Here is a 14,664-nt window from a genome sequence, read left to right on the forward strand (position 1 = left end):
GCATATCCTATATTGAATGCTAGTTCCAGACCAGGCTGCTCTGCTTCCAGCTCCCTGCTAAAGTGCCTGGGAAGCGATGGATGGTGGCTGAAGTGCTTGAGTTCTTGCCACCCACTTGGGAGACCTGGATGGAGTTCTTGGCTTCTGGGTTCGGCCTGGTCCAGCATGGCTGTTGTAGTCATTTTGGAAATGAACCAGTGGATGGAAGATTTTGTGTGTGTGTGCGCGCATGTGACTCTTCCTATCAAATAATCAAGTAAACCTTGGAGGGGGAAAAAAGCGTTTTGGGGCCGACGCCGCGGCTCACTAGGCTAATCCTCCGCCTTGCGGCGCCAGCACACCGGGTTCTAGTCCCGGTCGGGGCACCGGATTCTGTTCCAGTTGCCCCTCTTCCAGGCCAGCTCTCTGCTGTGGCCCGGGAGTGCAGTGGAGGATGGCCCAGGTACTTGGGCCCTGCACCCCATGGGAGACCAGGAGAAGTACCTGGCTCCTGCCATCGGATCAGCGCAGTGCGCCAGCCACAGTGCGCTGGCCGCGGCGGCCATTGGAGGGTGAACCAACGGTAAAGGAAGACCTTTCTCTCTGTCTCTCTCTCTCACTTTCCACTCTGCCTGTCAAAAAAATCAATAAATAAATAATAAAAAAAGCGTTTTGGAGCCAGCATTGGGTTAAGTTTGGAGCGCAGTGGGTTAAGTCATGGCCTGCAATGCCAGCATTCCACATGTACTGGTTCAAGTCCTGGACATGCAACTTTAGATCCAGCTCCCTGACAAAGCACCTGGGAAAGCCTCAGAGGATGGCCCAAGTCTTTGGTCCCCTGCACCCACATGGAAGATCTGGAAGAAGCTCCTGGCTCCTGGCTTTGGCCTGGGCCAGCCCAACATTGCAGCCATTTGGGAGTGAACCTGCGGGTGGAAGATCTCTCCTTCTCTGTAATTCTTTCAAATAAATAAATTAATTAAAAATTAAAAACAATAAAATTTCAAAAGTTTAATAAAAATATGTTTTGTAATTTTCATGTGTTTATTGCTCATTCATTGGGTTCTCTTTTTATTACTACATTACAGGAAATTTTTAAAGATTTATTTATTTATTTGAAAGTCAGAGAGAGAGAGGAGAGACAGAGAGAGAAGTCTTCCATTCGCTGTTCACTCCCCAAATGGCTGCAATGGCCAGGGCTGTACCAGGCCGAAGCCAGGAGCCAGGAGCTTCTTCAAGGTCACCCACATGGGTGGCAGGTGCCCAAGCACTTAAGTCATCTTCTGCTGTTTTTCCCAGGCCATTAGCAGGGAGCTGGATCGGAAATGGAGCAACTGGGACATGAACTGCAGCCATGTGGGATGCCGGCATGCCCCGCGGCGGCTTTACCCGCTACGCCACAACTCTGGCCCCCATTATAGGAATTTCTAATGTAGTCTGCATGTCTTCATCCTTTGTCAGATCAATGTTTTATTTACTTATTGGGTTTACTCATTTTCTTATTGATATCCTTTATGAGCAAAAGTTTTCGATGTTTCATTTATCATTTATCATTTATGGTTATTGCTTTGTATGGCTTAAGAAATATTTGCCTATCTTTTTGAAATTTTTTATTTATTTATTTGACAGGTAGAGTTACAGAGAGAGGGAGAGACAGAGAGGAATGTCTTCCATCCACTAGCTCACTCCCTAGATGACTACAACGGCTGGCGCCAAGCCAATCCAAAGCCAGGAGTCAGGAGCTTCTTCTGGGTCTCCCACGCCGGTGCAGGGGCCCAAGCACTTGGGCCATCTTCTACTGCTTTCCCAGGCCATTGCAGAGAGCTGGATCGGAAGAGCAGCAGCGCCCACATGGGATTCCAGTGCCACAGGCGGAGGTCCAGTCCACCATGTGTACCACAGCACCAGCTCCTTGCCTATCTTTTTTTTTTTTTTTTTGGACAGGCAGAGTGGACAGTGAGAGAGAGAGACAGGGAGAAAGGTCTTCCTTTGCCATTGGTTTACCCTCCAATGGCCGCGCTGATCCGATGGCAGGAGCCAGGTACTTATCCTGGTCTCCCATGGGGTGCAGGGCCCAAGTACTTGGGCCATCCTCCACTGCACTCCCGGGCCACAGCAGAGAGCTGGCCTGGAAGAGGGGCAACCGGGACAGAATCCGGCGCCCTGACTGGGACTAGAACCCGGTGTGCCGGCGCCGCAAGGCGGAGGATTAGCCTAGTGAGCCGCGGCGCTGGCCTCCTTGCCTATCTTAAAGTTGTGAAGATACTCTGTGTTTTCCACAACTAGAAAAAAGCAATCCAAAATTCGTGTGGCACCACAAAGGGTGCAAATAACCAAAGCAATCCCCAGCAAGAAGAACAAAGCTGCAGCAGCACAGCGCTGGCCTTCAGCGCGCACTACAAGGGCCAGTCACAGCAGATGAGAGGCTGCTCGGCTGCTCGCATCCCAGATCAGACCGCCTGGCTCAGGTCCTGGCTCCACTTCCAATTCCAGCTTTCTGCTAATGTGCACCCTGGGACGTGGCAGGTGACGGCTCCAGTGGCTGGGTCCCTTCCACTCATGTGGGAGACCTGGATTGAATTTCCGGGCTTCAACCACCTGGCCCAGCCCCAGCTGTTGTGGGCATTTGGAAAGTGAACCAGCAGATGGAAAATCTCTTTGTCTCTGTCTTTCTCCCACTACTTTTCAAATAAATTTTTAAAATAATTAAAATTTAAAAGTATGCTACAAAGCTTTAGTATCCAAAAGAGCAAGGCACCGGGGCAGGTGTTGTTGTACAGTGAATTCGACTGTCGCTTGAGATGCCAGCATCTCACAGGAGAGTGCTGGTTTGAGTCCTGGCTGCTCTGCTTACAATCTTGCTTTCTGCTAATGTATCCTGGGAGGAGTGAATGATGGCCCAAGGGCTCGGGCCCCTGCCATCTGCATGAGAGACCCAGACGGTGTTTCAGACTCCTGGCTTCGCCCTGGCCCAACTCCGGCTGTTGCAGCCATTTGGGAAATGAACTAGCATATGGAAGATTTCTCTCTCTCTCTCTCTCTCCCCCTCCCTCCCTCTCCACCCCCTGTCACTCTGCTTGTCAAATAAATAAATCCTAGAAAAGAAAAAAGAGCAGGGTACTGTCATAAAAAGACATACAGAGGGGACTAATGCCATAGCACAGTGGGTCAGTCACTGCCTGCAGTGCCAGCGTCACATATGGGAGCTGGTGCACACCCTGGTAATGCACCTGGGAAAGCAGCAGGGGATGGCCCAAGTGCTTGGGCCCCTGCACCCATGTGAGAGATAAAGAGGAAGCTCCTGGATCCTGGCTTTGGCCAGAGCTGGGCCACGCTGTTGTGGCCATCGGTGAGAGTGAACCAGCGGATAGAAAATCTCTCTCTTTCTCTGTTTCTCCTTTTTTTCTGTAACTCCAAATAAACAAATCTTAAAAAAAGACACACAGAGCAAGGGAACAGAATAGAGAATGCAGAAATAAACCCACATATATATAGTCCACTAATTTTCAATAAAGGCAGCAAGAACATATATTGGAAAAATGAAAGTCTCTTCAAAAAACGGTGCTGGGAAAACTAAGTATCCATGCAGAAGCAAGAAACTAGACCCCTTTCTCTCACCGTGTACAAAAACCAGCTCACAGCAGATCAAAGATTTTACTGTAGGACCTGAAACTGTGAAACTGCTGGGAGAAGCAGGACAAACACGTCAGGACTTTCGCCTTCCAGGGCTGGGAAGCCTGTTTTTCTACCGAGGACCATTTGTGTATGTTTTTAATTTTTTTTTACTTTATTTTAATTTTAATTTTGTTTAAGGTACACATGTTTCAGGTATTTCACATAGATTCAGGGACATAGTAATATTTTCCACATCATTCATGGGCCATAGAAAATTATCAGCTTAAAAATTAGCCTACTACAGATGTGTTGAATTTTGAGTACTGCCTATGGTTGCCTTGGCAGGGCCAGGCAGACGGTTCTGCAGGCCTTCCACAGCCTGTGGGCTGGACGCTCCCCACCCCTGGCTAGGCAAAGTTTTTTTGAATGTGACCTCAAAGGCACAGGAAACAAAACAAAAAATTGGTCAATGGGATTATACCAGCTAAAGAGGTTCTATCCAGCAAACACTCCACAGACTGGAGGAAAATATTTACAAACTCTTCCTCCAACAGGGATTAGTTTCCATAATACATAAAAAATTCAAACTCAAAAGCAAAAAAAAAATAATCTGATTAAAAATGAGTAAGTGGGGCAGGCATTTGGCCCAGTGGTTAAGACACCGATGACTCCTGTCAGAGCACATGGGTCCGATTCCTTGCTCCAGCTCTCGACTCCAGCTTGCTGGTAAGGCTGACCACTGGAGGCAGCAGCAATGGCTCAATGATTGGGTTCCCATGTGGGAGATCTGGATTAAGACCTGGCCATTGTGGACAGCTGGGGAGTAAGCCAGTATATAAGCTTGCACGCTCTCTCTCTCTCTCTCAAATAAAAAACACTCTTTTTTAAAAAATAAGCAAAAGGCCTAAATAAACACATCTCAAGAGGCTATAAAAACAGACAAGCAGTGTATGAAAAAATGCTGTCACCAGTCACCAGAGGAATACAAATCAAAACCACAGTGAGGCGTCCTCTCATCTCAGTAAGAAGGGCCACTGCCAAAAGAATAAAGAGGGCGGCCACTTGGCACGGCAGTTATGGTGCTGCTGGGAACACCTGCGCCCAGTGTTGGAGTGCCTGGGTTCCAGTGCTGGCTCCACTCCTGATCCCAGCTTCCTGTCAGTGTGCACCCTGGGAGGCAGCAGGTGATCTCTCAAGTACTGCCCCAGCCCTGGCTGTTGTTTGCCTCTGGGGAGTCAATCAGCAGATGGGTGATCTCGCTCCCTGCCCCTACCCACCCCCACCTTTCAAAGTAAATAAATAAGTAAATAATTTTTTTTTTTGACAGGCAGAGTGGACAGTGAGAGGGAGAGACAGAGAGAAAGGTCTTCCTTTACCGTTGGTTCACCCTCCAATGGCCGCCGCAGCCGGCGCGCTACACTGATCCGATGGCAGGAGCCAGGTGCTTATCCTGGTCTCCCATGGGGTGCAGGGCCCAAGCACCTGGGCCATCCTCCACTGCACTCCCGGGCCACAGCAAAGAGCTGGCCTGGAAGAGGGGCAACCGGGACAGAATCTGGCACCCTGACCGGGACTAGAACCCGGTGTGCCGGCGCTGCAAGGCGGAGGATTAGCCTAGTGAGCCGTGGCGCCGGCCTAAATAAGTAAATAATTTTAAGAAGATAAAAATAATAAAAGCTGATGAGGATGTGGAGAAAGGCGAAGTATCATACACTGTTGGTGAGAATATAAAGTAATGAGCAGCCATTAAGGAAACAGTATGGAGCTTCCCCAAAAAGCTAGAAATAGGGGCCAGTGCTGTGGTATAGTAGGTTAAGCCTCTGTCTACAGTGCTGGCATCCCATATGGGCGCCAGTTTGTGGCCCAGCTGCTCCACTTCTGATCCTCCCTGCTAATGTACCTGGGAAAGCAGCAGAAGATGGCCCAGTTGCTTAGGCTCCTGCACCCACATGGTTGACCCAGAAGAAGCTCCTGGCTTCAGCCTGGTTCATCCCTGGCTATTGAGGCCATTTAGAGAGTGAATCAACAGATGGAAGATCCCTCTCTCTCTCTCTCTCTCTGTATTTCTGCCTTTCAAATAGATAAATCTTGGGAAAAAAAGAGTTCAGCAAGTAAAAAAAAAAAAAAGACTGTGATTCCACAGGAATATAGACAAGGGCTATAAACAATAACCAAATAAATAGATGTATATTTCATTCATACAGTAGATTTAAAAACCCCAGAAATAGAATTATCATATGTTCTAGCAATTCCACTATTCTCTATCCAAAGGAATTGAAATCAGTATGTCAAGGAGCTATGCATGGGGCCAGCGCTATGGCGCAGCGGGTTAAAGCCCTGGCTTGAAGCGCCGGCATCCCATATGGGCGCAGGTTCAAGACCCAGATGTTCCACTTCCCATCCAGCTCTCTGCTGTGGCCTGGGAAAGCAATGGAAGATGGCCCAAGTGCTTGGGCCCCTGTACCCATGTGGGAGACCCAGATGAAGCTCCTGGCTCCTGGTTTCGGATTTGTGCAGCTCTGGCCATTACAGCCAACTGGGGAGTGAAGCAGCGGATGGAAGACCTCTCTCTCTCTCTCTCTCTCTCTCTCTCTGCCTCTCCTCTCTGTGTAACTCTGACTTTCAAATAAATAAATAAATCCTTTAAAAAAAGGAGCTATGCATTCACATAGTAATTTCATACACAATAGCCAGGATATGGAATCAACCCAGGCGTCTACTGACAGGTGCATAGATAAAGAGAATAAAATTCTGTCACTTGCAGCAACATGGTTGGGACTGGAGAACACGTTAAATGAAGTAAGTCAGCCACAGCAAAACAAATACCACCATATTCGCCCCTACTTGTGGAAGCTAAAAAGTTAGAGAATGGAATAGTGGTTACCAGAGCCTGACAGGAGACTTGGGATGGAAAGATGGAGAGAGGGTGGTTAGGTGCAGGGTGCAGCTGGAGGTGAGGATGACTTCTCATGTTCCATCGCCCAGTAGGAGAACTATGGATGACAACTGATTGAATATTTCAAAATTGCAAGTGTAGAGAATTCTGAATATTTCCAACACAAAGAAATGACATATGTCTAAAGTGATAGATATACTGATCACCCTTTATCTGATCATTATAAATTATATACATGTAGTGAAATGTCACGCTGTACCCCATAAATATGTACAACTACTGTATGCTAATTGCTAATTTTGAAATGCATTTTAAAATAGTTTATTTTTTATAGATTCTATATCAAGAATCCACTCTTTTTTTTAAAAGATTTATTTTATTTATTTGAAAGACAGAGTTACATAGAGAGGTAGAGACAGAGAGAGAGGTCTTCCATCCGATGGTTCACTCCCCAGATGGCTGCAACGGCTGGAGCTGTGCCAATCCAAAGCCAGGAGCCAGGAGTTTCTTCTGGGTCTCCCACGTGGGTGTAGGGGCCCAAGGACTTGGGACATCTTCTACTGCTTTCCCAGGGCACAGCAGAGAGCTGGATTGAAAGAGGAGCAACCAGGACTAGAACCGGCGCCCATATGGGATGCCAGTGCTTCAGGCCAGGGCTTTAACCTGTTGTGCTACAGTGCAGGTCCCTTAAAATATTTTAAAGGACATTACGTATTTTCACCTTAAAATGTCACGATTTTAGGGGCTAGAGTTGTGGTGCAGTGGGTTAAGCCACTTTTAGCTATGCCAGCATCCCACATGAACACCGGTTTGAGTCCCATCTGCTCCACTTCCAATCCAGCTCCTAGCTAATGCGCCTGGGAAAGCAGTGAAAGATGGCCCAAATCCTTGGGCCCCTGCCATCCACATGGGAGACCTGCATAGAGTTCCAGGCTTCTGACTTTGGCCTGGCTCAGCCCCAGCCATTGCAGCCATTTGGGGGAGTGAACCACTGGATAGAAGATACATACCTCTCTCTCTCTCTCTCCCTCTCTCTCTCTCTCTCGCTCTCTGTAACTCTGCCTTTCAAATAAAAAAATAAATATTTTTTAAAATTTCATAATTTTAGCTTTTAAGATTTACATCCATAATCCATCTTGAGTTAATTTTGTGTGTAGTGTGGGGTAGTGGTCAAGATTCAATCAACAACAGGTTGCATATATGACCTGGTCCCATAAGACTGTATTGCCCAGTGACATCACAGCTGTCTCAGTCGGCAGAAGCACCTAACAAGGTCACAGTATGAAGTCATCTAACCATGCATTTCTTAGAACATACCCCATCGTTAAGCGATGAATGACTGTATTTCTTCCATACGGACCCCAAGTTGTTCCAGCATCATTTGTTGAAAAGATCTTCTTTTCCCCATTGATTGCTTGGGCATTTCTATCAAAATCCAAAGCCCTTTGGAGTGACATAGCACATGAGTGCATCCGGAAGTCCCATCTCTCATCCCTCACAGAAATTTGGATTTAACAACCAAGAGACCAAACGCCTGTGTGAGAAGGCCAGAGTCCAGTGGAGAGGCTGCAGCGCCCCAAACCCAGAGCTGAGAAGAGCAAAATCGAGGAGGCCCTGCATCCCCGGGCCTCGGAGTGGGGGCTTTCTGATGGAGACCACCCACCTGCAGTAGGAGACTCCAGCAGCCTGGTCCAGGCCAGGTGCCAGTTCCCAGCAAAATCCCAGAGCAGTGGGGATGAGGGGCTAAAGGAAGGAGCTGGGCCCGGGAACAGCACGGCAGAGGGGCACAGGCAGGGGGAAGGGCCAAGGAATCGAAACAAGAAACTGAACAACTCTCTGATTTTGTCTGTCATATTGAAAGATTTGAGGGAAATCATAGTTGCATAGGAAATTAATTAAATGACAAAATAATTCCAAACAAAAGCATATAAAATTATCATTATAGAGTAATAAATGCATATTAGAATTTATTTATTTTTCTTCCACTCTGTATTTTTTTAAGATTTATTTATTTATTTGAAAGTCAGAGTTACACACAGAGAGAAGGAGAGACAGAGAGAGAGAGGTCTTCCATCCACTGGCTCACTCCCCAGTTGGCCGCAACGGCTGGAGCAGCACCGATCCAAAGCCAGGAGCCAGGAGCTTCTTCCAGGTCTCCCACACAGGTGCAGGGGCCCAAGGACTTGAGCCATCTTCTACTGCTTTCCCAGGCCATAGCAGAGAGCTGGATCGGAAGTGGAGCAGCCGGGACTCGAACTGGCACCCACATAGGATGCTGGTACTGCAGGTGGCGGTTTTACCCACTACACCACAGCATTGCCCCCCCACTCTGTATTTGAAAGGCAGAGAGAGAGAATCTTCCATCCACTGATTCACTCTCCAAAAGGCTGCAACAGTCAAGGGGCTGGCCTAGGCTGAAGCCAGGAGCTGGAAACTCCATCTGGGTTTTCCACAAGATCTTCCCATGCAAGTAGCAGAGACTCAAATACTCGAGTACTTTCTCAGGCCCATTAACAGGGACCTGGTTCAGAAGCGGATTAGCTGGAACTCAGACCAGAGCTCTGACATGGGATGCCAGTGTTGCAAGCGGCAGCTTAACTTGAAGTGCCACAACATTGGCTCAAGAATTTTTTGTTCAAGAATTTTTATTCTTTTTCTTTCTTTCTTTCTCTTTCTTTCTTTCTTTCTCTCTCTCTCTCTCTCTCTTTCTTTCTTTCTTTCATTCTTTCTTTCGACAGAGTTAGACAGTGAGAGAGAGAGAGACAGAGAGAAAGGTCTTCCTTTCCCTTGGTTCACCCCCCTAATGGCCGCTATGGCCAGCGCACTGCGGCGATCCGAAGCCAGGAGCCAGGAGCCAGGTGCTTCCTCCTGATCTCCCATGCGGGTGCAGGGCCCAAGGATCTGGGCCATCCTCCACTGCCTTCCCTGGGCCACACCAGAGAGCTGGACTGGAAGAGGAGCAACCGGGACAGAATCCGGGGTGCTGGGGCCACAGGTGGAGGATTAGCCAAGTGAGCCGTGGCACTGGCCAAGAATTTTTATTCTTAAAAAAAATTAAAAAATCAAATGGCCTTTGGGGACAGCATTGTGGCACAGCGAGCTAAGCTGCAGCCTGCAACGCCAGCATCCCATATCGGAGCGCTGGTTCAAGTCCCAGTTCCTCAGCTTCCAATCCAGTTCCCTGCTAATGTGGCTGGGAAGGCAGCGGAGGATGGCCCAAAGACCATCCCACATGGGAGACTCAGCTGGGGCTCCGGACCCCTGGCTTCAGCTGGTACCAGCTCCTGCCATTGAGGCCATCCGAGGCATGAACCAGCAGACAGAACATCTCTTTCTCTATCATTTGGCCTTTCAGATAAATAAATAAATAAATCTTTAAAAAAATCAAATGCATTTAAAACGTGAATCCACTCCTGGCTCTCTATTCTGTTCCATGAGTTTGTTTGTTGATCCTTATGCTGGAACCACACTGTCTTAACTATCATAGCTGAAATCAAGACGGCCAAGTCCTCTGTCATTGGCTGTTGCGGGTTTTTTATACATTTTTTTTTTTAGCAGTTGGCTTTTTTTTTTTTTAAAGCCCCAATGTGATTCTAATGAACAGCCGATGTTTGAGGACTTTGAGCGGATTCACAGGAGCCAAAGTTCCTGGGCCCAGCTTTCTCTGTCACTATCTCTAGGTCTCCATGATAAACCAATCAATATGGGAGGGTCCTTCACAGAGTTTGTGGAAAAACAGAATTAAAAAGAGAAGTTGATTTTGGCACAAAAAAATGGAAGCCATGCATAGTTTTTTTGCACTATTCATTTTTCATGAACTTTTTACAAACCCCTTATAGGCACAGGTTTCAAATGTTTTTGTGTGCCCAAATAAAAAATTTTTTTAAAGATTTATTTATTTATTTGAAAGGCAGAATTACAGAGAGGCAGAGGAAGAGGCAGAGAGAGAGAGAAAGTGAAGTCTTCTACCTGCTGATTCACTCCCCAGATGGCTGCAATGGCTGGAGTTGTGCCAATCTGAAGCCAGGAGCTTCTTCCAGGTCTCCCACATGGTGCAGGGACCCAAGCACTTGAGCCATCTTCCACTGCCTTCCCAGGCCATAGCAGAGAGAGAGCTATATTGGAAATGGAGCAGCCGGGACTCTAACTGGTGCCCCTATGGGATGCTGGCATGGCCAGTGGCAGCTTTACCTGCTACAGCACAGCGCCGGCCCCCAATAAATTCTTTTTAATTCTACTTTTCACAAACTTCCTGAAGTGTCCTCATACTTAATCCTGCCTCCGCAGCGTCTTGGAGTCCTCCTCCTCTCCAGCTCCATTCGTGACGCATTAGCGGCTTCATCACTTCCTCAACCAGCTCCACACTCCTTGTAGGAAAAGTCCGAGTTCTTGGTGTGGCTCAGACGCCTCACCTTAGCATGCCTGCAGACCGTCAGGTGTTCAAGTTCGTGCTGCCTACGTGCCTCTGCCTGCCTCCCAGTCTGCAACACCCTTCCCTCCATCACTCTTGTCAGCACCTTTCTGTGAACATGCAGTCTGGCGTCATCTGTCCCTCCCTGGCTTGACCCTCTTATCTGGGGAGGACTCGACCCAGGGTGCATGTCTTCAGCGCGGGCATTCAGGTGCCGTGCTGGAATGGTCAGTCACTTGGTGAGCAAGCCCACTCCCCTGCAAGCTGTTTGAAGGCCGAGGTGGTGTGCTTCCCTCTGCTGCCACACTGCAAGTGTGCCTGGGACCCATGGAGCATCTAATAAGTGTTCATTCAGTGAACGAAATCTGCATTGTCGCGGCGGGGGAATCCGTGATCTCTCTGGGTCTTTATTTCCTAGCCTACAAATAGGAAATAACTCCTAAGCCACAAAGTGGTTGTGGAACTTGAGTGAGTTAACCCATGCAAAGTCCATGGTGTGGGCCAAGTGCATGCATGGTAAGCACTCAATAAATGGTGGCGGTATTCCATCTCCCCACCTTCTCCCAGATCCTTCAACTACCCCTTCCTCCTTGCACTTCTCCAACTGACCACCAGGTGGTGGTAGCCTCTGGCCTGACATTCGGTTCCAGAGACGCCCTAATGAATGTCCCACCTCAGGCCCAGGCACAATCGAACAAAAAGAGGACTCTTTAATAATTTTATGAGAGATTAAAAAAAAAAAAGGAGATCTCCTCTTCCCATACCAATTTCCTTGCCCCGATCACCATTCTACCTATCTCATCATGAAGTTCAGAGAATTCCTCCTTGCTTTCCCATTGCTTTAGTTACAATGCTAAGCCAAGGATTTGTGGGAGGAAGAAACATCGAGAAACGGCAAGAAAAATGAGGTGGAGACAGACTGAACAATGAGTGCCACAGGAGAAATGCAGGGGAGAAGCCACCTGCAGCTATATCCAGCCAGGGCAGGAACCCCTAACCCTAACCCACATGCCACTCCTCCAACGGATGGGTAAGGCACCTGTGAAGACTTTGTATGCCATATCAGCACTGGTTTAGGTTCTGAACTCCAGCTTCCTGCTAAGGCAGACCCTGGGGGGCAGTGGTGACGGCTCAAGTGACTGGGTCCCTGCCATTCACGTGGGAGACTGGGGTTGAGTTCCTTGCTCCCAGCTTCAAGTGGGCACTTGAGGAGTGAACCAGCAGATGGGAACTCATTCTCTCTCCCCACCCCTCTCTCTCTCTGCCTCTCAAATAATTTTTTAAGACTTTTTTTTTTTATTTGAAAGGCAGAGTTAGAGAGGTAGAGACAGAGACAGAGGTCTTCCATCTGCTGGTTCACTCCCCAAATGGCTGCAATGGCTGGAGCTGAGCCAATTTGAAGCCAGGAGCCAGGAGTTTCTTCAGGGTCTCCCACGTGGTGCAGAGGCTCAAGGACCTGGACCATCTTCTACTGCTTTCCCAAGCTATTAGCAGAGAGCTGGATCAGAAATGGAGCAGCCGGGACTCAAACTGGTGGCCATTGGGGATGCCGGCACTGCAGACCAAGGCTTTTACCTGTTGCACCACAGTGCCGGCCCCTCAAATACATACTTTTTTTTAAAGATTTATTTATTTATTTGCGAGGTAGAGTTACAGACACAGAGAGGGAGAGACACAGAGAGTTCTTCCATCTGCTGGTTCACTCCCCAAATGGCTGCAATGGCTGAAGCTGAGCTGATCTGAAGCCAGGAGCCAAGAGCTTCTTCTGGGTCTCCCATGTGCATACAGGGGTTCAAGCACTTGGGCCATCTTCTACTTCTTTCCCAGGACATAGCAGAGAGCTGGATTGGAAGAAGAGCAGCTTGGACTAGAACTGGTGCCCATATGGGATGCCAGCACCATGGGCAGAGGCTTAGCCCACTACCCCACGGCGCCAACCCCATCAAATAATTTTTAAAATTAAAAAAAAAAAAAAAGAGCTGGGTGGATACAAAGTAAAGACATGGTCCTTGCCCTCCCTCAAGGCGTTTATGATCTAGTAGTGAACTCTGAACCACAAAATTAAGTGTTAGCCACCGCTGCCGAGCCTGTGCTGAGTACACGTTTGGAAGAGGGGAGCTGGACAAATGGGAATAACAGGCGCTGGGGGGTCTAATTACAGGCTGTCTCATCTCACAGGACACGCTGAGCCCGTCACACACTGGAAATGAGTGCTCAGCAACCCTGACCACTAAGCAAGGAGATTCCAAGCAGGCAATAGAGAGCGTGAGCTGCGTGCGTGCAGACGGTGCGGAAGCCTGACAAAAAAAAGCAAGTTCAGGGCCAATTCACGTTATTTGAGCTCATTTGTGATGTTTGAGGATATCCACTTGTAGTTGTTTATCAGTATGAAACTAAACAGGGGCCAGCAGTGTGGTGTAGCTGGTAAAGATGCCACCTGCAGCGCCGGCATCCCCTATGGGCACCAGTTCGAGTCCTGGCTGCTCCACTTCCAATCCAGCTCCCTGCTATGGCCTGGGAAAGCAGTGGAAGATGGCTCAAGTCCTTGGGCCCCTGCACCCATGTGGGAGACCTGGAAAGAAGCTCCTGACTCCTAGCTTCAGATCCACTGTTGTGGCCACCTGGAGAGTGAACCAGTGGATGGAGGACCCTCCCCCGCCCTGCCTCTCTGTAACTCTGCCTTTCAACTAAATAAATAAATCTCAAAAAAAAAAAAAAAAAAAAAACACCAAAACTAAACAAACTCCTGGAGGGAGACCCTGAAGTCTGTTAGTAACAGTTACCCTGAGGGTGGGGCTGAAGGGCGGGTGTGCGCACCGCGGGGAATCGAATTTATTTTTCACCTTGCACCAAACTCTGAGTGTTTCAACCGCCAATTATTATCATTTTTTTGCAATGCAAAGTTAATCAAAATAAACACAGGTATCTTCCCCTCCGAAGCCGCCTGAAGTCTGCCTCCACTTGATTTCCCTTGGGCCACAACCTCGGGAGGAGTCCTGGCAGGAACCTAACAGGCATGGGTTGAAAGCATTTCAGCCCCTGCCCTGTGCCGGTCACTGTGCAGGGCCGCGAGGGGCGGGGCGGATGAAAGGGGGAACGCGTCCCCACCCCTGCTGGGAGAAACTCTCTGGCAGTGGAAGTGGAGGAAATCTGAGACACGCTTCAAAGGGGGAAAAAAAACGCCAACCCAAGGAAAGGCTGGCAAGATGGGACATAGGAAAGAAAGGCCCCGTGGAGCTTGGCAAACAGTCCGAGGTTTCCAGCCTGCGAGCCTTAAGGGCAGGTGGCCGTGGCCGGGAAAAGTCCTGGTGGTCAGGCGCGGCTCCCCCTCCAGCCGGGCACCGACCGGAGCGGGCTCTCCGGGCCCTGCCCGCACGGAACCCAAAAGGCAGAAGAAGGGCAGCGCCCCGCCCTCATCGCCAAATTCTATTTCTGGCATTCGCTGCCGTCTGCCCCGCACCCTGAACGCGGGCTGCCAGACACCCAAAGTCAGGCACCAAGGGTACAGCCTGAACACGCCGCCCAGGAGGGGGCGGTGGCCAGCAGCTCGGTCGCCGGCCCCCGGGAACCGCCCGGAGCCTTCGGGGCTCTGAGGGCCTTCCCCCCCACCCCACCTCCGGCCAGAGCCTGGGACAAAGGTCCCGCGCGCAGCCGACGCCGCTGGGAACCCAGGGCCGGCCGCCCTCGGCTTATTCCAAATCCCCGACCTGGTGGGAAGCCAGTCAGGCAGAAGGCATAAAAACAAAAAAAAGATAAATAAATG

The sequence above is a fragment of the Oryctolagus cuniculus genome, chromosome 11, assembly GCF_964237555.1.
Source record: "Oryctolagus cuniculus chromosome 11, mOryCun1.1, whole genome shotgun sequence".
In the NCBI taxonomy this organism is placed as follows: domain Eukaryota; kingdom Metazoa; phylum Chordata; class Mammalia; order Lagomorpha; family Leporidae; genus Oryctolagus; species Oryctolagus cuniculus.